Genomic DNA, 26015 nt, shown 5'->3' with positions numbered 1-26015 from the left:
CCTGGACACCACTTGTGACTGGGGGTCTTGGGCTGCTCAGCACATCCCTCTCAAGGCATATACACAGTGCAGCGGTAAAGGCTGTCCCATCTGGGGCTGTGTCAGGTCTCTGTGGGAGGAGGTATGTGGCAGGCCCAGCTCAGTTGATGGATTCGGATCCATGCATTTGGCCAGCCCTAGTCAGGGCAGATTGCAGCAACTGCCTGCTTAGCACTGGGCAGGAGGAAGTTTCCTTTCTAAGAATGGAGGGAGCTCCTGCTCTCAGGCCTCAGGAACGAGGTGCTAAGGGGGCTTTCAGGCAGTAGCCTCAGGCGGAAGGAGCTCCCATCCCATGCGATTGGCTTTGCCCTGACACTGGGGGTGCCTCAGGCAGGTCACTCTGCCTTCTGTGTCCTCCTCCTTAGTGGGCTGGTGGACTGAGCCAGGAGTCGGGCTTGGGGCTGTTCCAGGCTTGCAGGCAGGAACAGGCCTGGGACACCCCAGAGACAATATTGATGCTGTTTCTGCCCAAACAAATGCCAGCTACTAATTCCAAACTCTGTTGGAAAAACAGAAATCAATGCTCACTTGAACAGGGAGGCTGGCCCCTGAGGAGCAGTGTGGTGTTGGGACCCCAGGCAGTGATTACGACAGGACAGGCAGGCAGGTGAACAGAGCTCTCGACCTTAGACATGTCCTGTGCGGCTCCCCCAGTGACCCGGACTTGGGGCAGCACGTTGGGGGTCAGACCAGTGGCTTCTTGGGGACCTGGCCTCGAGGGGCACCTCTCATGCCTCAGCACCCTCCTCTGCAAAAGGGAAGCAGGACCTGGACATGACCCCCTACCCTGGCTCCTGCCACGTTCCCCTGACTTTATTTACCACCTGAGATACTCATAAATAATAGTTGAGGGGTCAGCGAGCGAATGAAGTAGCCAACAAACCGGCCGGGGAATGCGCGTGCAGGTGGAGAGAATGGGTGCTGGGCTGGCCCGGGCACAGGTTCACGGGCCTCTGGATGCAGCTCACCCGGCCTGAGGGCCAGGACAGCCCCACCCTCCACTCGAGGTGCTGGTTGGGGCCTGTTTCCCCATCCATGTGGCATCTTGATCTCTGGGTCCTACCACATACCTTGGATCTCAGGCTCCCAGCCAGGAGGGGCTCTCACCACCATCTCATGACCTTCCGAAGCCCCAGCCCTGAGTGTGCACCTTTGTGCCAGGCTCCATGGGCAGCAAGCACTCGCCCCTGGCCTGCTGGGCACTGCACCCAGGAGGTGCCCAGGACTTGCTGGGACAGCCGTCTGCTGCTATGTCCTGGGCTCGTGTCCTGCCTGCAGCTTCCGGGCTGGGGAGCTTGGGCAAGGCTCTTGGCCCCCCCACCCCCACCCTGGTATCCCTCAACCCTCCCCCCGGACATGGGGTTGGTGCCTGTATTGGAGGAGCTGGTGGGTCAGGCAGCTCTGGCCCACAAAGTCAGCCCTGGGTCTGCCAGCCGCCCCTCTGCCTTGCCTTTCCTGGGTCCCGCCTCCCCTTTCTAGGGCTATGGCTGCTTGTGGACAAGCATCTCATGGGTAGGAAACAGGGCCTCTGAGAGCTCCTGGCCTGGCTGGGTCCTCAGTGTGTGGGTCTGTGAGCCAAGCCCATGCCAGGCAAGGGTTTTTACCTCTCTGAGCCTCAGTTTCCTCATCTGTAAAAATCAGCAAGGGGATGTCTCCTTGTTGGACACACAGCAGGACTGAGATTATAGCCACAGCCGGCCCCACCCCAGCCCCTGGTCAGGTGGGGGTGCTGCCATCTCCCAGCATCCCGCCCGGGCCCCTCCCTCACCTATTTCGAGACCTGCTGGCCCCACATGGGCACCCAGCGTCCTTGGGGGCTCACCACAGGCTGATGCCCCAAGCCCATCCGTCTGGCCTGGCAGGGGGCCCGACAGCTTAGAAGTGCCAGTGTCTCCTTGCAGACCCCTGGTCAACGCTGTAGATTCTTCCCTCTTCTGTCATGGGCCCCAGGAAGGAGGGTGGGTGGGGCCCCGGGCTGGTGCACCACCCCAGAAGGCCCCAGCTCCCGGCAGGAGCCCCTCCCCCTGCAGCCCCTCCTCTGGGAGCCACTGCCTCCCTGTTCATTCCAGGCTGGACGCGGCCCCCATTATGACCCTTTCTCTCCAGTCTGTGGGCCTGGGGTGGGGGTGGCTCTGGCCAGGCCCTGTGCGGCCTCCCCGTCTCCCCCTTCACCCCCTTCATGTGGGCATGTGGCACATTCTACCTACAAGCTGATAGCACTCACTGAGGGCACTGAAAAACCGGAGAGCCCCAGGAGCCAGGTCACGTGGTGACCGTGACAGAGACACTCCACAAGGTGTCCCAGCCAGGCAGCTTTCCACAGAGTGGCCCTGGGTGGGGGAGGCTTTTAGGTTGGATGCTTGGTTAGGCACCTGCCAGGTGACTCTCAGCTGGGGGCAGAGAACCCGGGGCCAAAATCTGGGGGCCGTGGTCCCGGGGTGCTTCGCTGGGCCCCACAGCAGGCACACGCCCTCCCACCACGCAGGGGAGCTCCTCCTGCCCATGAGCCCTCCCTGCACTTCCTCACCCGTCCTTACCCTGCCCCAGCCTACCCTAGAGCGGCCCGTCCCTCAGGCCCTCCTGGCCATGGGGTCAGCCTGGTGCCTGCTGTTTTGCCCTCAGGACGCCTTTCTCCTGAACCCTGCCAGGAGCCCTCAGCATTCACTGAGTCTTGGAGGAGTTCCCTAAACACACCTGTGTTCACTCTGGAAGGCTGAGATGCGGGGGCAGGCGCCGGTGGGTTAACGATGTTGGGCGGGGCCCGCAGTGGAGCCAGAGAAGGCCCTCCCAAGGCGAGAGGGGAGGGGGCTGGAGGGAGGGGCAGTCAGGCCATGGTTGAGATTGAACTCAGTGACTGAGCAGCCAGTCTGCCAAATTGTGGTCTCCCGGCTTTCATTCTACATTAAAAATTGATCCGAGTTGGAAGAAGTGAAGGCAGCGGCCATGCCACGGAGAAACATTAGCTGTTCTTTAAGGCTGCTGGAGACACAGCCTCCTCCTCCAGGAAGGCTCCCAGAGGCAGCTCCAGACCACCAGGCCCGCTTCCTCCACACTCATCTGCCCTGTGCTTGCCTCAGATGCCGGGCAGATCAGGAGCCCCTCTGAGTCCCCAGCCGGGCCTGGGTGGGTTTGTGTTTGCACGAGGAGCCCCTGGTCCTCACAGGTTCCCCCTGCTGATAGGGCAGTCCATCTCGTCCTCACCCCTGCCCACTCTGCCGGGGCTCCTCTGTCACTGAGTTCTGCCTGAGGGGTTGAACCACCAGCCTCAGGACGGGGGAAGCCCACTGCACACCACCTCCCTGACATCCCGGGACATCTTGCAGAGAAGGAAACTGAGGCTTCGAGAGGCAACCGTGTCTGAGCAGGGCACACAGCCGCAGAGCCGCCTTCTGCACAGCTCCCACTTGCACCCGTGTCTCCAGGGGAGCTGGGATTTTCCAGGGGCAGGTCCTCAGCTCTCGGGCATGTGGCTGGGCCCTTCCCGACCCTCAGAGGAGAGCAGGAGCCACGGGACAGGAGTAGACATGAAGAAGCCTCCGCAGGGTTGGGCTTGCCCAAGGCGGCCTGCGGCCAGCGCTGGGGTTCACGGCCCCAGTGGCCTTCTGAGGGAATGGACAGGTCTGCCCCATCTCTCGCCTTGGCTCAGGCTCTCCGTGTGCTCACTGAATGCGGCTGCCAGCTGCTGCTCCCCCATGGGGTCTCGCTCACCGCGTGCTGGGCTCTGCTGCTGCTGTTGGTCCTTGGCCTTGAGAATTCCTCTCTGTAAACGTGTGTTTCTCTCTGTGAACGTGTTTTGCCTTCCACAGGCCTCCTTAGCCTCATCAGAGCCTCCTGAAATGAGTTTCCCGGTCCTGTGTGGGCTAGGGGCCGCCCCCCCTCCAGTCCCCCAGGGTTCACAGTAGCCTGTCCTTCTGTCCTGTGGCCTCGGGGCCCTGGGGTGTGGGGGGTCTCCTGTCCTTCCCCTGAGCCCTGGGGCAGGGGACCCCTGGGTGGATGCCCCACATCCTCATCCAGTGTGCCCACTGCTGGCCCCAGGCCCATCGCGAGGGGCCCTGTGGAGTTGAGACAGGAGCCCACCTATAGGCCCTGTGTGGCCCGGAAGGTGGGGATGCCAGAGGAGCTCTCCTCCAACACCCCTGACTTCTGGACTTCCTGAGGGAGGGACTTCCACTAGGAAATTAACCCCGGATGGGCTTGGTTCCCAGGAACTCACTTCGAGCCTCCAGGAAACAAATAGCCCCAGAGGGCAGGACACTCGGTGTCGGAGGCACAGGAGTGGGCAGGGTCGCCTGGGTGCCGGTGACCTCCGCCAGCTCATCCTTTGTTCACACCTGGGTGGGCTGTCCCCGGAGGGCTCTTAGGGTGGAGGCGGGGGCTGGGTGGGGGCAGGGCGGGAGCAGAGGCTGGTGAGGCCTGCTGGGTTGGAGGTGGGGGTGACTGCTCCCTGGCTGCCTTAACTCCATTCATCAGCCCGCAGGCACCCCTCTCCAACCCCCAGTCTTTGAAGCCACAATAAATATTGATTTGGGCAAATCGATGCATTTCTAAGGACCTGGGTCGATAACAAAGTTACAAGGATCAGGGCAAAGTCATCTACGTGCTCAACTCCAGCACTGAGAAGAGCCTGGCCAGAGCTAAAAGGCCACTGGCCATGTCCCGGGTGCCAGTGCCACCAGCTGGGCTACCCCAGGGGATAGGCAGTGTGGCCCCTCACTCTCACCTGGCCACGAGCAAGTTGGGGTTGACTGTCAGAGTTCGACTGCCTGTCTCTGCACCTCCCCGGGCCTGCCCCCTGCCCAGCTCCTGGCTGCATGGCTGCCTCTCCCAGTCCTGTCTGGGTGTCTTCCCGTCGGGATCCCGGATACTCCTATGGGGTGCTTGGCACCAGGACCTGAGCAGTTCTGCACATGGTAACCACGGGTCCAGGGTAGAGCTGAGGGCCCTCACACGACGCCTCCCTCAGGCTCTCACTGTGGCCCTACCCCTAGATGGGAACTCGTTACCTCGTAAGCTGCCTCTTCCATCTCCACCCCCAGTAGTGCCTCACCCTGACCCTGGGCCACAGAGGGGCACCTCCCCAAATGCACACACCAGCCTCGGCCTGCTTAAGGTCACCTGGCCATCTCTCTGCTTTGGCCTCGGCCTCCATGTTTCTGCTGTCTTCCTCTTTGACTCCCTGTAGGGTCTGTGGAGACCCGAACATTGTGGCCCCACCTGGGTGCTGTTTCGCACTTGGCTCCCTCCACTCTGTCCACCGTCCACAGTTCAGCCCTTCATCCAAGCTCCCCAGGTGTCTCAACTGCCCTCTCTAGAGGGCAAGGCTGGGGCCCAGGACCCTGGGAGGAGGTGCCTATCCTCTGAGTCCTCCTAAGCCAGAGGCTGGGCAGGGATGTGCTCAAGGGCAGTGGGCATCTGGGCTAAGCCCTGCCCCCTCCTTTCTCCTGACATCCCCTGCCTTCCCCCCACCCTGCCCGGTCTCCCTCCCTCTCTAATCATTCCTCATGGCTCCAACCCACTCTGTTTTCTTCCTCTCCTCGAACTTCAAGGCTGGGTCTGGTGCACTCCGGTGGGGCCACCTTATTTATGAGAATTTGGGAAATGCAGATGTGATGTTTCCAGCTAATAGCCCCAAATCACCTGTGCCGCCCCATTAGCGGGGAAACCATCCTGTGTACATTACATACCACCTAAGTGGGAGCCGAGACAGCGGTTTTATGACCCCATAAAACTTGGGAGTTTATTGCTATTGAACAAACATGTAATCCGATGCTTCAAGTTCAATATATGTAGCCAGCAGCATCTAGAGCCAGCCATGGCCATGGCTCCTACAGCTGGGCCAAGCTACTGAGACATCTAGGGGATTTGGAGCCAATTGGCGATTGATCTGCTGTAGGACAGGGGCAGGATTTACGGTGGCCTTGCAGGGCTGGTCCTTCTGCATACTAAACAGTCCAGAAGACAGCAAGGGGAGGGCAGCTGCCTGAAGCCTAGGGCAAGTGGCTGCTTGCGGGTTGCTGGAGCAGAGGCTTTAGCAAAGGGGTATCCACCTTGAGGACCTGCCCCTGTAAAAACCCAGCTTCCTTGGAGACTTGGCTGCGGTGGGAGCCATGCAGAAGGTGGCTTCTGGCTGTGTGCCCTGCCCTTCAAGAGGCACCGTCGCCTCTTGAAGCCTGTTTCCTTGTCTGCAAGATGTCCCAGGATGGTTTGTTGCCTAAGAGGTGGCCCAGAAGAGCTCCTGGAAGGGAGGGGCAAACAGGCCAGGGCAGGGGTCAATGGCTAAGCCTTATCCACCACAGCCCCTCACCCAGCTCCCATTCATCCACTGTCCACCATCCATTCATCTAGACACTCATCTATCTAACCATCCATCCCTCCACCCATTCATCCTTTCACTCATCCACCTGCCACTGATTTATCCATCCATCCATCCACCCATCCATCCATCCATCCATCCATCCCTCCATCCATATACCTATCCATCCATCCACCATCCATCCATCCATCCATCCATCCATCCATCCATCCATCCATCCATCCTTTCATTCATCCATCCACCTGCTCACCCATCCATTCATGTGTCCATCCATCTATCCATCCATTTACTCACCTGTCCATCTGTCTATTCATCCACCCACTCATCCATGAGTGTATCCATCCATCTGCTAATCCATCCATCTACCCATCTGTCCATTCATTCATCCCTCCCACCATTCATTCTTCCATTTGTCCACCTGTCCACCCACCATTCATCCACACAGCCATCTCTCTACATACCCATCTGTTCATCCCCCCATCTACTCACCCATCCATTTTCACCTACTCACTATCCATCCACCCACCTGCCCATTCACCCACCTATCTGCCCACATACTTGTGTGTCTGTTCACTCATTCATTCGCCCTCCATCCACCTGCCCATCTGGCCTTCTATCCTTTTCCTCAAAGCTGCCCCTTGTCCAGGGACAGGGCTGTCCTTACAGTCGCAGAGATGATTGGAGCCTGAGAGAGCCAAGGTGACTTATCTCACCATGCAGAAGGTGCTGGCATTATTGCTTGCTCAGGAAACCCTACATCCTCTTGCCCTGGGCTTCACACCCCAGGAATCGCTTTCTCATGTCTATGTTGCATATACTTATTGTAAGTAAAGGAGAACCTCATGGCCGATGGTAGTTTGTTCACTTCCTCCCAGTCTTATTGTGTGCACCTATTCTTTCTTCCAAGTTCACAGTCTCTCTGGGCTTGTATAGCGTGCATTTCACTCACCACAGACGTCTCTTCAGGAGCTGGTCCATGGTGTTACTCTCCCAGCATTGACTTAAACATTTCCCCACTGTTGGATAGTGTAGCTGTTTTCACCTTTTTGCAGTTACAAATATGCTGTGGTCATTGTCTGAGCCAGCAGAGTGAGGTCCACCCTTCTGAGTGTTTAGTTAGCATAGATTCCAAGAAGGGGCATTCATGGGTTAAGCATCTCATGACTTGGGACACCACTTGTCTGATGACAAAAACCTGGCCCTGTGATCCCTGCCCTTGGTGGAGGTGGGAGGGCCTTCCGTGGTGCGCGGCCGGAGGGGCTGGGGTGTGCTCACTCTGAGTCTAGTGGGTCTCACATGTGGGCAGAGTGGGGACAGGGCAGCCTGCTCTGTGGTTCACCCCACGGCGTCCGGGTTGCCTTGTCTGCAGTTTGCTCACGTTGCCCTCGGTGTTGCTGCTTCAGATAAGTTCCTGCCATGTTAATGCTATTAATTTTTTGTCATGTTAGTGTCAAAAATTTACCCGCCTCATTGCTTGTCTTTTAGCTTGATGTTTTCCTTTGAGCCACCTGAGAGTTTAGCTTCCACACAGTCAAAGTGAACTCATCCTTCTCTTTATTCTTGGAAAGTTCCTTCTCACCAGGGATTTGGTAAATATTTGCTTCTGTTTACTTCCTGTTCCTTTCAATGGTTTAAGTTATTTTCTGTCAGCATCAACTTATTCCCCAGCCCACATCCGCAGGCCTCACACTCTAATTAAGAGGATGCCCTATGGCCGGGCGCGGTGGCTCACGCCTGTAATCCCAGCACTTTGGGAGCCCGAGGCAGTCGGATCACTTGAGGTCAGGAGTTGGAGACCAGCCTGGCCAACATAGCGAAACCCCGTCTCTACTAAAAATACAAAAATTAGCCAGGCATGGTGGTATGTACCTGTGATCCCAGCTACTCAGGAGCCTGAGGTGGGAGAATCGCTTGAACCCGTGAGGTGGAGATTGCAGGGAGCCGAGATCATGCCATTGCATTCCAGCCTGGGCAACAGAGTGAGACTCTATCTCAAAAAAAAAAAAAAAGTAAGTGAAAAATAAGAGGACACCCTGGGTCCCTCCCTCTCTCCCTCCCTCCCTACCTCTCCTTTCCTTCCTTCCTTCCTTCTTTCCTTCCTTCCTTCTTTCCTTCCTTCCTTCCTTCCTCCCTCCCTCCCTCCCTCCCTCCCTTCCTTCCTTCCTTCTTGCCTGCCTGCCTGCCTGCCTGCCTGCCTGCCTAAACTTTTCTCAATAGCCTCAAGGCTGCAGCTAAGACCTGCCCCTGGCCTCACTGACTTGGTGGCACAGATGTGCAAAGCACAGAAAGCAGAAATTCAAGTCAGGGCTGAGGACTGGGGATGTGTGGGGGGCTGCTGGGGGGCTGGGGGAGAGAGTGGCAGGGTGAGCTGGGGACGCTGGAAAATTCTTGTAGCTATGACTGATGACGGTGGCAGGTGCAAAGGGTGGCTTTTCGGAGGAGGCACATTTTGGCATGTGCTCCAGCACCAGGAGCAGGGGTGAGGTAGCAGATGGAGGAGAGGAGGTCATATGCCTGGGCAGGGGCTGGGTGGGACTGGCTGACAGCTGACCTCCCTCCTGTGCCCAGAGAGCCATGGCCTGCTCGGTGGCCAGCATGGGATGAAACCTTTGTGGTCCCAGCTTCTGATCACTGGAGGTAAGAACTAGTTTTTGAGAGATGGGAGCAAATGCTGAGACCCAGGGGCTGGGTCACGGCCCAGCGTCTGCTTTTGAGAGCTTCGCCATGGCCCGTGTGGAGCGGACAGCAACCCCCAGGGAGGGGGCTGGGTGTCCCAGCCTGTCTGCCAGCTTCTTGGCGCCACCTGTGTTGGGACACCTGGGTGGGTTCCAACCTGGATGGTCCTGGGTGAGAATCCCAGCCCTGCCACTCATGTGAGATGAGGGCTGAGCCTCTGCCCATCTCAGAACCTCAGTTTTGTCACCTGTACAATGGGATGGTCAGTTAGCAAGGAAACGCGTGTGTGTGCCCCGTGTAGTGCCGGGTGCACGGGAGGCACTCCCAGAATGTTTCAGAGGTGATTCTATTCAAGGACTTCCTGGGCCCCTTGGTCATGAGACTCTGAATTCCCAGCCTCTGACCTGAGTGCCACAGCCCCTAGAGGGTTCCTGGCCACTCCTGGGTCTGTGTGGACCTCACTGCTTAAAGCCTCCCGTGTGCACGGAGGCGCGACACCCCCAACTCAGGGGCAATCAGGTCTTTGGGGAATGATAGAATTAAGCCCGTGGAACGTGCATTTGCTCGCTGTGCAGCCGCAGCAATCTTGCTGCTGCAGGGCAGAGGACGTTCTGAAGTGAACGTCCCCTCGGCTCCCTCACCGGCCTCCCGTGCCAGCAGATGGTGTCTGATGTGGTGGCCGGCACTGGTGCCCCTTGCCCTCTGAGCAGCAGTACCATCGAAACCCACCTTCCCGGCAGCTCAGAATCACTGCGGTGGTTTCCAGTCACAGATGCCCTGGGCAGGGGCTGTGAGACTGCAGGGGAGACAGAGGTCTGGGCCCTACCACGTGGAGGCAGCATGCAGGAGGGGCCCATTCCTGCCCCCCGGGCAATACAAGAAGCCTATGGGGGTGCCCAGGGGTCAGGGGCCTGAGAGATGTGCTCGCTGAGAGCCAGCATGCTCACCCCCAGCTGCCAGAGGGAGTAGTTTCCAAAGACGGCCAGGCCCTGAGAGTGAGCTCCTGTCCTGAGATGGGCAACGGAATATTCCTGGGACACTGCAGAACTGTTACTAAGCCAGGCACAGATGGGGACCAGGCCCCTTGGCCCCTAAGACAGGGCTGGCCCATGGATAGAGCACGATGGCCCCGCCCTTGGGCACAAACCCGACAATTAAGTGAGATGGAGACACAGGCTTGGCTTGTCACCAAGAAGAAAGAGGCATAGAAGCAGCTACAGCGTTTCTTGCTTCCCTGTTTGGGTTGATGCTGGCTCAGCTACCAGAGCTGGCCACAGGAACAGAGGTCAAGACCCAGAGGGAGGGAGGGGTTGGGTCTGCTTTGTCCAGGGCTGGCTGGCCCCAGGAGGGCGCTGAAGCTGCTGCAGAAGCAGGTACCAGGTGGTCAGTGTAGCTCTGTGGCCAGCACCTGAAACTGGACCTGGGCTGGGAGCAGCCTGAGATGCGGGGCAGAGGACAGCAAGCCGGGAGTCTGAATAGCCCCTGTTCTGGAGGCAGTGCTGGGAGGTAGAGGCTGGAGGGGTGTCTTGCAGAGCCTGGTCTGCTGAGACACAGGCTGGGACAGGCTGCTGGGTGTACCGTCCCTGGGGGGTGCAGGGTGGTGAGTCAGGAAGGCCCCAGGAGCTGGGTTGGGGCAGGAGTCAGTGAGCAGGGCAGGACCCTCATCTGGTGGGAGGGGAGGTCTCCAGCCTGGGATGGAGGGGTTCCCTGTACCAGCCCAGCGTTTCCGGTGCAGCAGCCACGTCATTATGGTTGGAATGTGACCCCATTAGCCCTGGGGTGGGGCTGTTTGACATCCCGAGGATTAATGATCAGAGAGAGGAGGGGCTGCACCGCTTCACAGCAGGTTGAGTTAATTATCAGCCTCCATTAGCACTTGACCTGTGGCCAACACCCACACGTGTCAACTCATTACTGCTAATTGCAGGGACTCAGTGACCTCTCCGAAATTCTGTCACCTCTGTCACGGCCCCTGCCCTGTGGAGGCCTGTGGAATGGGAAGTGGGGAGAGGAAGGAGAAAGGGGCGGAGTCAGCCAGAGCCTCTTGGCCAGGCCTGGAGTCACCCTGTCCTGCCACAGCTCTCATGGGTTTAGAGCGGGCCCTGGTCACAGGTTGAGAGCGAGCCCTGGGGCAGAGGGTTTGCAAGGGTCGGGGTGGGTGACTCTGCCGAGGGTGGTGTTCTGAGTGGGTCTCGTTCCCCAGTCTGCCCAGCCTGGCCCCACCCCAGCTCTGCTGCCCTGTTACTTTGTCCCCCTGTGTTCACCCTCCACTTCCTGCCGGGGACACTCCAAGGCCTGCCAAGGTTGGAGCAGGGGTGGGACTCAGCCATTCAACAAACGCTTCTGTGGTTATGCAGGGCTGGGCATCGGGGTGGGGGCCGACTGAGACCCTCCAAGCATCAGATTGTCCAACTGCTCAGTTTTCACTGGGACAAGTGCCTCACTGAGGGTGAAGGGGGCTTTGAGTGCCCATCACGGCAGCCCTGGACAGGTCCCGCCTCTCATAGCTGCCCCACTCTCTGGTGCTGCCTCGGTGGCAGATGGCGTTGTCCTAGAAAGGTGAGGCTGGAGCTGTCTCTTCCACCAGCGGTGGCCAAGGTCACTTCCAGGGTCTTCCATGCAGGCCTCCAGGGTCACCCTGGGTGTGGCTGAGGGCATGCAGACCACACTGTGCTCCCCCCCACCCCCCGTGACCGTTGCTTGCCTGGCATGCTCCTCAGCTGTCCTGCCCCGCAGAAGCCGTGTGGTCTCCCCTGTGAGCAGAGTCGGGCTCCATGATCCTCCGGAGCAGCTCCAGGGACTCTCCCCAGGCAGTTTTAAGGGGGGCCCCGGGACCTGCCAGGTCCGCAGAAGTGGTCCTTGTAACTCTCCCTGGGGGCAGCCTCTCGTGCATTCTGGCAGGGGCAGCCCCTCCTCATCACAGGGACCCTGTGTGCCAGGCCCCAGCTGCGTTGCCGCTGAATTATGGATTTAATAGCAGAGAAGCCTTGCAGGCCGCCTGTGCTGGCTTGGGAAACCAGGGCCCAGCCGGGGCCTGTCACCGTCCTGGTGCCGCCCTGCTCCCTGTCGGCGCCACAGAGCAAGCGGAGAAGATTTATCTTCCCAGCTTTACGAGGTACTAACGGAGGAGGCTGAGAGGCAGGAGCTGAATAATTGATGGCCTTCTCTGGCTCAGAATCCGCTGAAAATGACAGGGCGCAAGGCAGAGGGGCCGAGAGTGCTGACCACAAAATGCTAAGAAGCCACTCCAGGGTGGTCACGGCCAGAAGGAGGACCCCCACTCAGGACGGGGTCACAGGCATTTGGGGTGAGTGTCAGAGACTCCTGCCCTGGGTCATTCCAGGGGGCCGGGATCCTCAGAAGCCAGGCCTAGAGGCCCACAGGGCTGGCTCACCCCCGCTTCCCTCTCACACGCCTGTCATCACCCGTGCTTCAGCCCAGCAACCCCATGGTTTGTTGGCCCTGTCCATAGCCCCCACTGCCCGCTGTGTGCTGGGTGTGGGCCTCCGAGCTCTGCTCTCAGCCTCCTTAGCCCCAGTAGAGGAGTGGAGGATGGGGGTTTAAAATGGAGTTCGATGTGGAAGTGGGTGGGCTATGGTGCCCCCTCAGCCCCTCCTTTCCTAACAGCCTCAGCCTCCCCCCAGGAGAATCCCCCACCTGCTGAGCACATCTGGCTTCTCCCCAACATTCTGTCTCCAGCCAGGAGATCTCTACCCAGTGAAAAACAGTGACACAGGAAAGGTTCCCTTGTCCCCGGTGCAGGGTGCAGGGTGTGCGGCGGGGGAGTGGCTGGCTTCTTCAGTGCCACGCTGCTCACACCTCTAGCGATGCATACAGACGGGCAGGCTGTGGGGCTCTGACCCCGCGGCAGTGTCTAGGGGTGAATGTTTACCCCTCTTGAAACCCCAGTGGGCATGTGTTACAGGGTGGTCTTTTAGTCTAGCGGCCTATAGGTGGCTGGTGATAGTCAGCTCAATTAGACCCCTGCCTCATAACAAGGACAGAGGGATTTCTGTATCCCAGGGTTTCTTGCCTGGGTGTACCGAAAAATTGGATCACACGTGGGCTTGGAGAATCAGTGCAAGGTTGTATTGAGTGGAAGGAGCTCTCAGCAGATGGCGGAGCCAGAAGGGAGATGGTTTTCCCTTGGAGTCAGGCAACATCCTCGGGATGTCCAGCAGCTTGTCTTCTTCCACCAATGTGCTCCTCTCGCCACCCAGTGGCTTCTGTTTCTGCCTTGCTAGGGTCCTGGGTTTTTATAGGCACAGGATGGAGGCATGGCAGGCCAGGGTAGTCTTGGGAAATGCAACATTTGGGCAGGAAATGCCTGTCCTCACCTAGGTTTGTGGGGGTGGAGCCCTAGCCAGGGACCACGCCTTCCTCTACGCAGCACTTCCCTTCCCTCCTTCTGTATCATTTAAAGGGACCACGCTTTTCCCTTCTCAGCACTCCCTTTCCATATCAACAAGAGGCCAGGGACCGGCTGGACCCCTAGGAGCCAGGTCCTACGGATAGGTGAGCCGGCACCCCAGGGCAAACACCTCCACTGGGAAAACCTGACTGCCCAGAGCTGGATTCTTTACTTGTAAAAGGGGCCATGAGTGACATAGGCTTGGCCTGCTGTACCTTGAGGAAGGGAGAGGCTAAAAATTCTGCCCTCCCTCCTAAAGCCAGCCAGGCTCTTTATGGTGGGGAAGGAAGGATTTGTTTGTTCGCACTCTTCTGAAATAAAAGTTTTCTATCCTCCCTCCTGGCTGGAGTTGGGAGGGCCCCATGGGTGGGCTATGTGATATGGCACAGGGTACCCAGGGCAGGGCTGGGAAGGGTGGGGTGCAGGGGCCACCCACCAGGTGCCTGGGCTTACTGCACTGAGCAGACACGGGCTCTGGCCCCCCCTCACTGTCCCTTCCAGGCCCAGCCTGTGTTCAGGGCCCAGGACAGGGTCTGGCCAGCAGGCCCCGGGCCTCCAAAGCTTTCCCAGCCTTTGGAGTGTGTGTGATGATGAGTGTTCATGGAGCTTCCTGCATGCTGGGCCCTGGGCTTCTGAGAGGGCCACCGGGTGGAGACTGAGTCACAAGGTGGAGGGCCAGTCCCAGGGACTCCAGGTGACCTCGTGTCAGCACCACACCCTTCTCCCATGGGCAGTCCTGGGCGCCCCTTCCTGGCCTTGGGCCCAGTGGCTTGGGCCTGACCCCGTCCACTCCCTGTTGGTTGTCCCAGCAGCAGCAGGAGCCCACGCTGGAGAAGGTGTTATGGGGCAGGTGGAGGGCCCGGCTGGCTCAGATCATCCCCCAAGTTTCTTTTCAATTCACACTTGTTTAGTGCAGCTTTTCCTCCTCAAATCCCCCTCACACAGGCAGACACCCTCTTGGCCCAGGGTAATCTGCTGAGCCTTTGCTCAAATATAAGCAGCTTTGCTGCTTTCTAAACACAACTAATCCAATTTGGGATTTGGGGATTCGAGGTGGGCAGCACTGGGCCTCAGACGAGCCCCCATCACCCAGACCCATGCAGGAAGAGCCAGGCAGGGTGGGGCCCTGGGGCCACCTGGTGGGCTCGGGGCCAGCGCGTCACAATGTCCCCATTCTTCACACTACGGGGCTTCCTGGTTGCAGAGTTGGGGGGACTCAGCTGGGAATGCTGGCCATAGAGGCAGAGAGTCCCCATCCCGCTGGGCCAGCCCTGACCTGGCTTCTCCAGGGCGGCCCAGTGTCCCCTTCTGCCCTTCCCCTGGCCCCCACCGTCCACATCCCTCTACCTGCCCACCGTGGACAGCAACCAACACAGTGCAGTGTGGCCCTGCAGTGACACCAGCTGCAGAGAGGTCAGGCCCAGCATCCCCGGTATCTTAAAGGGTCAGGAGGTCCTGGGAGCTGGGGGTGGGGCCAGGCTGTGGGGCCTCCATGCCCCGGGGGCCAGGGCAGACCCTCCTTAGCTGGCAACCACTGCAGACTCATCCCCTGGCCAGCACTGGGGGTCCTCCCTGCCCCTGCCCCATCCCCCTACCTTGCCTGCTGAGACACAGGGCTCCACGGGTCTCTCTCCGGGGGCCAGGCTGACTGTGGCCTGTGAGGGGCTGTCATTGTGTTGGGTTTTCCTGCCAGAGGCAGAAACCGCAAAATTACCTGGAACATACACGCCCCAAGTGACAGATTCAATTCAATTCCACAAATATTGACCTCGCGTCTAATCCACTCGTCTTCCAGTGCCAGCTCGTTCCTGAGGGGCCCAGCCTGGCAGCCACAGATCCTGTTTAATCCAAGCCCCACAATGTCACCAGCTCATGGCTTGGGAGATGGGCTCGTTCAGGCCCTGGCAGGTGGGGCCAGAGCTGGGCTCTGACCTCTGTACCCACATCTACCACCATGGAAAGTGTGGGAAGGGGGGTGGGGAGGCACGGCCAGTTGAGGGTCCAGGCCTGCCCCAGCCCACCAGACGCTCGCCCTGGCTGCCCTGATCTAGCAGCTAATCTGTGCGGGGCACTGTGGCTACATGGTGACTCCACACTGGGACATTTATCAGAAATGGAACTGATGGATTAAAGTGGAACCAAGCGAATTGATTTTTCTCCCTGGGCACTTAAATGCTGAACTTAATCAAGCGATCAATTCCGTGGGCAGGGTGGCTATGGGGACAAGGGTGGGGGACAAGGGGGTGGTGGCCATGGTGGGGACTGAAAGGTGGCTATGGGGACAGATGAGGTGAGCCAGGTGGCCCTGGGGTCGAGCTCCAGCCCAGCCTCTGACAAAGAGGCCCTGTGTGCAGAAGTCTGGGTGCGATGCCCTCCCCCCACTGACTGTGATACTTGCCAGTCCTGTCCCGGCTGAGCCTCGGTGGCTTTGATGTAACCCTGTGGGGGCTGGTGGCAGGGACTCATTCACTCATTCATTCATGCGTTTGACACACACTGCAGCAAAGGAAAGGTGAAAGCAGCCACAGGCTGGCCAGGGACGATTCAGATTTCAGAATGGAGCATGCCTGCCCCTCCTCTTGTGAGGTCCAGCCTTGGTGTGTGTGGATTCCCAGACACCCTCCAGATCCACCTGCCACTCTGCAGTGCCCCGCCCACCTGTCCACATACTCTGTTCTGTGGTTTGATCACTGTCCTTCTGCTCTGCGGCCAACTGGATGGCCCAAGCGGACTGAGTTGGGCAGGGTGATTCCTGTGGCTGGAGCCTCATTCCTGTGGCTGGAGCCTGTGGCTGTGGTTGGAGGTCCCATGGGCAACTGAGGCAGCCTGGGTGGGCATGTCCCACTGGGACTTAAGCTCCTAGGTGGGCTGTCCAAAGTGGCTCTTACGTGGCTGGGGTGTGGTCTCCTTCCAGCCTGGCTGTGGTGGCTGGGTGGCGTTAGAAGGCACTGAAGGAAGGGCAGGTGAATTCGTGCTGGACGTGGTCTCAGTGTCATGGGCCCCGGGAGCCCATGACATCACTGGCCTCTTGGATTGTGGGGATTAACCCTGTCACTGGACACCCCCAACACACTCCCTCCAAAAGAAAGGTGTTGGCACAAGTGAAACCCCTTGAGTGATGGCTGGGATTTCAAGCTCCAGACTGGTCCCCACTAGGAAGCTTTGGGTCTGGCTGGTGGAGCAGGGTGTACCTGCTCCTCCACGTCTCCCTGCATATGGCAGCCCTCCCAGCAGGGCTGATGTGGGGTGCAGTGAAGCAGCAAAGCCCCCCACCCCACCCAGAATAAACAAAGGCTGCAGACCTGACCCAGGGTGAGACAGGGCCCCTGTGGACCACCTACCCAGATGGCCTGTGGCAGCCCCTCCCAGCTTTCGGTCGGGGTGGCCCAGGGAGGTGGCAGCCCCAACCCTTCCTGGCGATACCCTGATTGATCACAGAGAAACACTGAGCTGGGAGAGCCGGGGCACCCAGGGCTGGGCTCCCGGGGCAGCTCCCAGGAGCTGCAACTGGACCTGGCACTAGGAAGGAGCCGTCCACCGAGCACCGAGGCCAGGGCCCAGGACGATGCCAGGCACGAGCTGAGGCCTTGCTGGGCCGGCCGAATCTTCACACTCAAGACCCCAAGCCCCAGCCACTCCTGGCTCTGAGCTCTGGGTGTCTGCAGCCAGGTTTGGCAGGATGGCCCCACCCTGCCCTGACTGTGCCACTGACTGGCATGAAGAACTCTAAACTTCACTTATTCCCGCAAAGTAGACGTGGCCCAGGACTGTGTGGTGGATCCTGGTCTCCAGAGCCCTGCCAGGCTCCAGGGCAAGTGGGGAAGTCAGTCTTAGCTGCAGAGGAGCACCTGTCTGCACACCCCTTCCTGCCACGCTCCCTGCGGGGGTTCACCTGTCTGCACACCCCTTCCTGCCACGCTCCCTGCGGGGGTGCACCTGTCTGTATACCCCTTCCTGCCACGCTTCCTGAGGGAGTGCACCTGTCTGCACACCCCTTCCTGCCACGCTCCCTGCGGGGGTGCACCTGTCTATATACCCCTTCCTGCCACGCTCCCTGCGGGGACCTCTGCCTGCTGTCGGTGGTCCGGCTTGCTGGATTGGGCAGCAGCTCCTACACTCAGAGCTCTGCCATCCCCAGCCCCAGGCCAGGTTCTCCCCACAGCCCGATAGGCCCTGACGTCCCCTGACAACCAGGAGTTGAAGACAGGCCTGGCCCCCAGGCTGCCCCACACCTGGCCGAGTCCATGGGGACCCCACCTGGCCGAGTCCCATGTCCAGGCTCACTTCCTCTGTCTCTGCAGCGGTGGGCACCTGGGACCATCGTGGTGAGCACCATCATGGCCACATTCCCCCTTGCCCCTTGGCCCACACTTGGGGGCCTGGGTTCCCCAGGTGATGAGGGCAGCCTGCAGGGCCTGAGGTGGCCATGCCAGCCAAACTCCCCCTGCCCCACAACTGGGTCACCTCTTTATCTTCCTACAGCCCTTGGGAACCCAGCAGGCTCCTCCCCCTTGCTGCTTTGTGAGCGCCGGCAGTCCTGGGGTGCTGTCCTGGAGCTCCAAGACCTCCCTTCTGGAAGGCTGGGGCTTCCTGGTGGAAGATCCTGCTCACCTCAGCTGTGGTGTGGGCCTGGGCTTCAGCCTGGGGGTGGGGCAGCCCCCATGGGCAACTGCTTTAGACTGGACCCCATGTGCTGGGGTGGCCAGGGCTGTGCATGGCAGGTTCAGGGCACAGGGTGCAGGGAAGGATGTGAGGGTGTGGGAGGGCTTCAGTGGGAGGCCCTGATGCTGAGCAGACACAGTACGGCCTGGTAAACAAGGCTTGTGTGCTGGGCACTCATGAATCTCTGCCATTTGGTCCTGGCCAACAGCTGGTGGGCTCAGGCCTGGGCGGGGGCTGGGGTGGGAATGAGCTGCCTCAGGCTGGGCTGTGGACACTGGAGGTGGCTTGTCCAGACAGCCCTTTCCCTGGACCCCTCGTGCCCATGGCTCTAGCTGAAAACACAGCTGCTCTTCTCTACAGGCTGGTCCTGGGGTGGGGAGGGTGTGGGAGCTGCCTAGTCCTTCCTTTCCCAAGGGGTCGGGTGCCCCTGGCTGAGGAGACCCTCAGGGCTGGGCCTTGGCGGTGGTCAGGGCCTCCTGGAAGTTGACCAGCTGAGCTCCAGCAAGTCCATGCCTCCTGGGACAGGGCCTGGCACCGATGAACCCTCAGCTGCCGTCATTCTCAAAGTCGAAGCAGGCTGGGTGCTGAAGGCACAGGGGGCCACAGGGACTGTGGCTGCAGCTCTCTCATTGTCACGGGGAGGGAATGACCTGCAGCCCCATCTTGTTCCCTTCTAACAGTCTCTCTGCAAACATAGCCTGAGTGCCCATCCCCACCCCCACAGGGCTCTTACTGCACCTCCCCAGGAGACGTGGACTGTGGCTGGAATGTGCCGCTCTCTTGCCCTCTTGCCTGGACCACTGTGCTAGCTGCTTTGGTGGCCTGGAGGCCTGCAGAGCTGCCCAAGAGGGGGCTCCATGTGCAGCTGTCACGCCATGCTGTGTCCCTGGGGAGGCCCACACAGCACTGCCCTTCTGTCTCACTCCTGGTGCCTGAGCCCCAGCGATCAACCTTGACCCCGTTTTGCTAGCCCAGGGCCAGAGGGGCACGGGCGGGGGCTTTGGAGAGGAGGCTTCCTAGGCTGGTGCTGGGCCAGCCTGCCCAGCCCTGCTATGCTCGGCCCCCGCCCATCTGGGTGCTGGGCCTGGCCTGCTCCATGAAGCTTCTAAGAGTGAGGTGTTATCCAGGCCTTTGGAATCTTAGGGGGGATGATTTTGTATGGGGAGGGGCCTTCTCCCCTCATGCTCATGCTCACCCCTTGCATGTGGGTGAGCATGCAAGAGTGTGTGTACATGAGTATGTGTGTGTGGACATGCATGTTATGTGTATGTGCATGTGTGCATATGAGTGTGTGAGTGCATGTCTGATGAGCATGTATGTGTGGGCACACGTGTGTGTGTCAGCATTGCTGACTGCCATGGATATGCACATGGCTGAGTGTGGTAATGTGTGTGTGAGTGTACTGGCAGTCCAGATTTTACACCCACACGGCTTTGCCTCCCCAGGAATCCGTTTTAATAGCAGAGTGGGCTGGAAGGGCTGGCCAGGCCCAGAGGCAGTTTTCAGGCCGGGAGTCCCTGGCTCCTCATATGCGGTGACAGCCAAGGAGGCTGGGGCCATCAGAGTGCAGTCTTTGGACACACGGTGTTGATGGATCCGTCGTTACCAGCCTGGGAACTGGGCATGGGCTCCAGGGCTGGAGGACACCCCTTAGCATTCCTGGCCCTGGTGAGCCTGGCCCTCTTCTTGCCCCGTGATAGCCTGTAGCCTCATGGGGAAAGGCATGTGGAGGTGGCACCGCACCCTTAGCTCCCACCCCTGCTTTGCCAATCCTGGATCCTGGTCTCCGCCCGCCAAAGTCCACCATTGGCCACAGCATGTGGGTGCTGTGCCGTGTCCTTGAAAACCTGAAGATGAGAACAGCTCAGTGGGTGGGGGCGTTTCACACATTCGACACATGCCCTCACGCCTGTGGGTGTGTGGCGGGCTGGTTTACAGTTACGTGAGGATTTCAGCCCCAAGGTGCAGAGCCTGCAGCTGAGCAGTGCCCAGGGAGGGCCGGGGAAGAAGGTCCCAGCCAGGAAAGTAGGGTGACTCTCATCAGTGGCTGCGGTGCCCAGGTGGGATGATCGGGGTCGTGCCAGCCCGGTATGCCTGGGGGACCCACAGCCGAGGTCCTGCATGCACTTGGCTGGCACGTGTGGTTCTGAAGGCCCCCGGGGAGGCCTGGCACATGCAGTGTGTTTGGGGACCCTCTCTGCTGCCCAGACACCGTCACAGACCCCACACCCAACCTTGCTGTTTTTCCCCCAAGTGTCCCAGGGAGGGGAGCTGCTCTTTCCAACTCGGATAGCCCCCCTGCACTGCGCGGCTCGCCCACCTCCCTCACAGCTATTCCAGCATCTCTGGGCGGGTGCGGGAAGCCGGATGCAGCCGGTACCGTTGCTGTTTTTGGAAAAGAGAGGTTCAAGGCAGGGAGGGCCCACCCTATGTTCCAGCAGGGTTGTCTGGCTGGGGGGGTCTGCACCTCGCCCCTGCACCCCCGGGTTCCTGGCTCCCCACCCCCGTGCACGAAGCCCTTCTTGCCTAGCAGGCCTGGGGGCCCCCGGCCGCCGCGCGCCCTGCCGCGGGTGTGATTTGGCAGCGGCGTTCTCCTCGCCAGCTTGTTTCTCACATAGGGGATGTTTCCATTTTTACAGCAGAAAGAAACCGATTCCAAGCGCCTCAGCCACAGCCGGAGTGCAACGGCCCCCAGGGAGCTGCTGCCACGTCAGGTGCTTTGGGGGTGTGGGCTGCTCTGCCAGCCGTGGTCCTAATTGCTGTCACTCAGGGAGCCAGCTCTAGCCTGGGGCGGGCAGGAGCTATGAGGGGGGTCTCCAGAGCAAGCACTGGTCCCTGGGGGAATCTGAACCTCTGCCTGGATCTCTTGGCACCCCATCCCCGGAGATCTGGAGCACCTCTCGACTTTGGGTAGGATGGGCCTGTGGTTCCGGAACAGGGGCTTTGCCTGTAGGACCCTCCCTTGGGTGCAGGGTGTCCTCCATTGGCCCAGGTGGGTTTGAGCCCCACACTGCTCCTTCCATCGCTTAGATTCCCGCCTGCAGGTCTCTGTCACGGGGTTGCTGTGAGGACCAGCCAAGGTGACTGCCCACAGCCCCATGCCGGCATGGGGCACGGCTGCCTAGTGGCTCTGCCGCCACCCCCGTGCTCTGACTCTGTGCTGTGGATTCGTGTCACCTGTGGACTTGGGTGGCGTCGGGCGTGGGAGCACGGTGTCCTCTGTGACTTCCCCACCTTGCTTGGGGCTGGTCTCCCAGGATGCTGAACCATCAAAGTGCCTCGAGGACTGTTAGAAAGATTTTCTTGGAAAGAAACATTTGCTACCCAGGGCACAGAACAGCTCCTTGAGGTCTCGTAAACCAGTGTGGACTCGGCCCTGCTCCCGACATTTGGAAGAAAGGCAGAAAGGGAGGCAAGCCACATGCAGGGCAATTTTCAAAGAAAAGGGCACAACTCGTAGGAGGCAGGGGAAGGATTCCATTTCACCTACAGTCATGGCCCTGCGTCTTCAGGGAATACGATGCTGTCTGTGCATCACCTTGGTGCTGGAGGGCATCACAGTCCTGGGGGAGGTCACTGCCAGCGTGGCAGTCCCATAGGAAGTGGGAGGGTGGAATTCAAGGGCAAGGCTGGCGGTGGATCCTGGCCCCTGACGAGGAAGGCGGATGCAGGACCTGCCTCCACCATGCCCAGCAGGCTGGCCACCAGGGCGTGTCCCCAGACTCCAGACAAGAAGGAGAGAGTAAATTGAGGCATGTGGGGCCCAGACCCTGGGCGCATGGCTGGAGGCCTGAGGTGGCATCCCATCAGCTGGAATCAGGATTGCCTCAATCTTTGATTCCTGAGATAGGAGGAGCGTGGCGGTGGCCACAGCAGGATCCCTGAGCTCTTACACAGGTGAGGTGGTCGCAGAGGCACCACACGGGGCTGGGGCCTGAGGGTGCAGTGCCGGGTCTAGATCTCCCTGAGAGTCCACCGATGGCTGTGGAACCAGGCCTCAGGGGAGCTGGGTGCAAATCCCATCCCTCCACGGAGCAGCTGTGTGACCCGAGGCTGTTTTGCCCTCTCTGCCTCAGTTTCTCTCTGGCAGCTGCTCCTCCCTGGGCCCTGACCTGACCCTGCAGGCTCAGGGGCCTGCTCCAGGCCCAGAACCTGGTGCTGCACTGGGTCCAGCCTCCAGGCCTTTGCTGATGTTGTGGCCTCCGCCTGGGATGCCTCCTGCGAGGGCTCCTGATCTCTTCTGACCCTTCCCGCCCTGGGCAGGTGCTCCACCTGTCACAGAGGGTTCCATTAACTAGCAGCCACTCTGCCACTTGGTGAGCCCAGGCGATGTGGGCAGGCCTTGCTCTTCATCCACAAGTGGGTGGGAAAAGGCAGGAAGGGAGGTGAAGCCAAAGATGGCGTGCTCCCCCTGCAGAGGGTGGCTGTCTGGGGGGGGGTCACGGCAGGGGCAGGGAGGAGAGGGGAGGGGAGTGGTCCAGCTGAGGGCCCTGCCAGGGCCCGATGCAATGTCCCATCCTCAGATCCATCTTCAGTCGCATCCCCACGCTAGGGGGAGCAGCATTTCCAAAACGCCTGCCCTGGGGTCTCTCGGAATTCAGGGGTTCCCTTTGAGGTCACACAGGCCCCACTGAGTCCAGACCCAGCAAGTTCTGGCTCCCTGGCCTAGGCCTAGGCCTGCAAGCCCTGAGCCTCAGTTTCCCTTAGTAAGTGGGACATGATGCCTTTCCACTCCTCTAGGCTTCTGCCCATCCTGTGTCACTATCCCAGCAGGTGAGTAGCTGGTCTGGTGGCCTGAGACCCTGCTTCCCTGGGGGACGGGGCTGCCATCCTCGAAGGCCAGGGTCTGGGCCAGGAGCTCCTCCATCAGCTTGCAGCCCCGGGGGAGGCTTGCAGCCCTGGAGGCCACCCCCTCTAGTGATAGAACCCATACCTCTGGGAACTGCTTCCTCTGCCTGCATGCCCCAAACTTGGACTTGCAGGTGGTAGATGGCTGGGGCAGGGCCCTTGCCTGGCCCCTGTCTTCCTGTAGCCTGGCCTAGGCATCGGTGACTTACCCAGTGCCGGCGGGCTGCCTCAGCTGCTGCCCATTAAAAAATTTGTTCCCGGCCAGGCGCGGTGGCTCAAGCTTGTAATCCCAGCACTTTGGGAGGCCGAGATGGGCGGATCACGAGGTCAGGAGATTGAGACCATCCTGGCTAACCCGGTGAAACCCCGTCTCTACTAAAAAAATTACAAAAAACTAGCCGGGCGAGGTGGTGGGCGCCTGTAGTCCCAGCTACTCGGGAGGCTGAGGCAGGACAATGGCGTAAACCCAGGAGGCGGAGCTTGCAGTGAGCTGAGATCCGGCCACTTGCACTCCAGCCTAGGCGACAGAGCGAGACTCCGTCTCAAAAACAAAACAAAACAAAAAAATTTGTTCCCAGCCAGGCGCGGTGGCTTACGCCTGTGATCCCAGCACTTTGGGAGGCTGAGGCAGGTGGATCGCCTGAGGTCAGGTGTTCGAGACCAGCCTGGCCAACATGGTGAAACCCCATCTCTACTAAAAATACAAAAATTAGCTGGGCATGGTGGCAGGTGCCTGTAATCCCAACTACTCAGGAAGTTGAGGCAAAAGAATCACTTGAACCCGGGAAGCGGAGGTTGCAGTGAGCGGAGATTGTACCGCTGTACTCCATCCTGGACAAGAGAGCGAGACTCAGTCTCAAAAAAAAAAATTGTTCCCATGATATTCCAAATACAGTCATATACCATAATGACATTTCAGTCAACCATGGGCCGCGTATATAGTGGTGGTACCATAAGATCAGAATACTGTATTTTTACTATACCTTTTATATGTTTAGATATACAATACCACTGTGTTATGATCCCCTACGGTGTCCAATACAGTAACACGCTGCACAGGTGTGTAACCTAGGAGCGAAAGGCCAAACCAAACAGCCTAGGTGTGTAGTGGGCTCTGCCATCTAGGCTTCCGTAAGTTACTCTATGATGTTTGCACGAAAATGAAATTGCCAAACAATGCATATCTCAGTACATAGCCCCATCACGTAATGCCATGAGAGGATACAGGGACAGAATTCTTGGATGCCCATTTTGGGGACAGCTACCATAGTTTGGACATTAATACATTTGGGCACATGCACATGGGCACACACATGCTCACATGTGCATGGACGCACACGTATGTGCACACACGCCCATTCCCCGGGCACATACACAGTGGGGCGGGGCAGGAAGGCTGGATGGGGCCCTGTGGTGTGCCGGGGCTCAGGCCCTTCCAGAATTCAAACGGAGAGTCTCCCAAGGAAGCAGGGAGCCCACAGGGCATGAGATTTGGAAACTGAGTCAGGGATTTGAACCCCATCTTGTGCCCTGGGCATGCGGAGTCTCCCTCCTAGTGCAGTGGGCACCCGCTGCCCAGGCTGCAGGAGAGTCTGAGGAGGCTTGTCAGCCTATAGGGACCTGCCTGGTGTCCTGCTAAGTGCTGCAGGCTGCACAAGGGGCCAACTGAGGGCCCCTAAGCCCAGGAGGGACAGAGGCCAGGGACCAGATGCCACAAGTATCTGTGGGTGGGCCTGGCTGCGATGAGCAGGATAGTGCCCAGCCAATGCCCAGGAGCAGAGCCCCCAAGGCACTGATAAGCACAGTGAGGCCAGCGTCAGGCTCTGGGCCTTGGGTCTTGGTGCTGCTCCAGGAGTTGGCCCACATGGCCCCTCAGATGCTGCTCTGTGACTCCAGGCCTGGGTCAAGCCAGCTTCTCTGCTTTTCCCCCCACCTCCCTCTAGGTAAATAGGCCCCAAGATGTCACAGCATCAGAAATACAGAGAAAAAAAAAGCATAGTTAATACTGCTCCTGCCGGGAAGGCCCACAGCAGGGTGGATGGCAGTGCACCCAGCAGGTGTGACAGCCCAGTCTCCCCGTCTGCAGGGGAACCCCATGTTTCCCCTCAACCCCTGCTGCCTGTCACCAGCTGGACCCCGGTCTCTCCTGGCTGCTATCTGGCCTGCTGTCACATGGTTTCTGGTTCTTTCATCTTTTTATTATAATTTTTATTTGGAGAAACTTTAAAAGTAAAAGAATGTGTGCCAAAAATATGTAACCCTCTCCCACCAGACATGATACACTGGGGGGGCCCATTCCTCCCAGGTTCCTTGGGCTCCCCAGCTGCCCATGACCCCTGGGTGTGCCCAGACTGCAGGGGGGTAGTCCACTCTCACCACGTCCACAGGCCCTGACTCTTGGGTGGGTCTGGGGGCTGCTCGCCCTGGGAGAGAAGCCATCCCCTCCCGGCGGGGCCATCTATCAGGACCTCTCTGACGTCAGCATTTTCCTCTGTGGCTCTAGCTTCTTGCCTCCTATCTCTGTCCTCCTGGGAATATCCCATCTGTCCCATTAGCCTCTGTGTCCCAGAGCCCAGTGCAAGCTCCACGGTGGAAAGGCCACTCAGCATTGTAAATGCATGCTTGTCCTTGCGCCTCCCTCCCCCGGAGCTCTGCCTGGAGCTCCTTCCCGGCTCCAGTGAAGCTGCTGGCAGCATTTCATTGCTTTGACCCGTCCCAGGGCACCTTCTTTCTAGAAGGGCGACTTGAAACCTTTTCATCACAGCACGACATATGCCCGGTCTTGCTTTGGTCGTCCGGTTTTATGTGTCCCATTTTACACTCATTTTCTTTCCCTCATGTTTTGTTTTTTCTTTTAACTAAAACGACCCATTTATTGAGTTAAAGATTGTATATTCAAGACGTTCACTCAGTATGTGATCCTGCATAGTAAACCTTGGGTGAAACAAAGACAATTCTTTTTCTAGATTTTAAAAAATGTAATGGCATATAGACTTCTAATATTTTTGGGGGGATATTCTTTTTTTCTCTAATTATGGTAAAATATCCATGATATGAAATTGACCA

General features: G+C 59.1%; 1 long non-coding RNA gene across 1 annotated transcript; it reads left to right on the top strand.

The window, feature by feature from the left end:
* Nucleotides 1-13455: 13455 nt before the first annotated feature.
* On the top strand, nucleotides 13456-15588 carry LOC114670594 (uncharacterized). Its single transcript, XR_013400137.1, has 2 exons — nucleotides 13456-13543; nucleotides 15235-15588. It is a non-coding gene; the product is annotated as an uncharacterized LOC114670594 (long non-coding RNA).
* Nucleotides 15589-26015: the final 10427 nt, after the last annotated feature.

Source organism: Macaca mulatta, chromosome 10 (genome assembly GCF_049350105.2).
Source record: "Macaca mulatta isolate MMU2019108-1 chromosome 10, T2T-MMU8v2.0, whole genome shotgun sequence".
NCBI classification, from domain to species: Eukaryota; Metazoa; Chordata; class Mammalia; order Primates; family Cercopithecidae; genus Macaca; species Macaca mulatta.
This window is presented reverse-complemented; position numbering and strand designations above follow the sequence as displayed.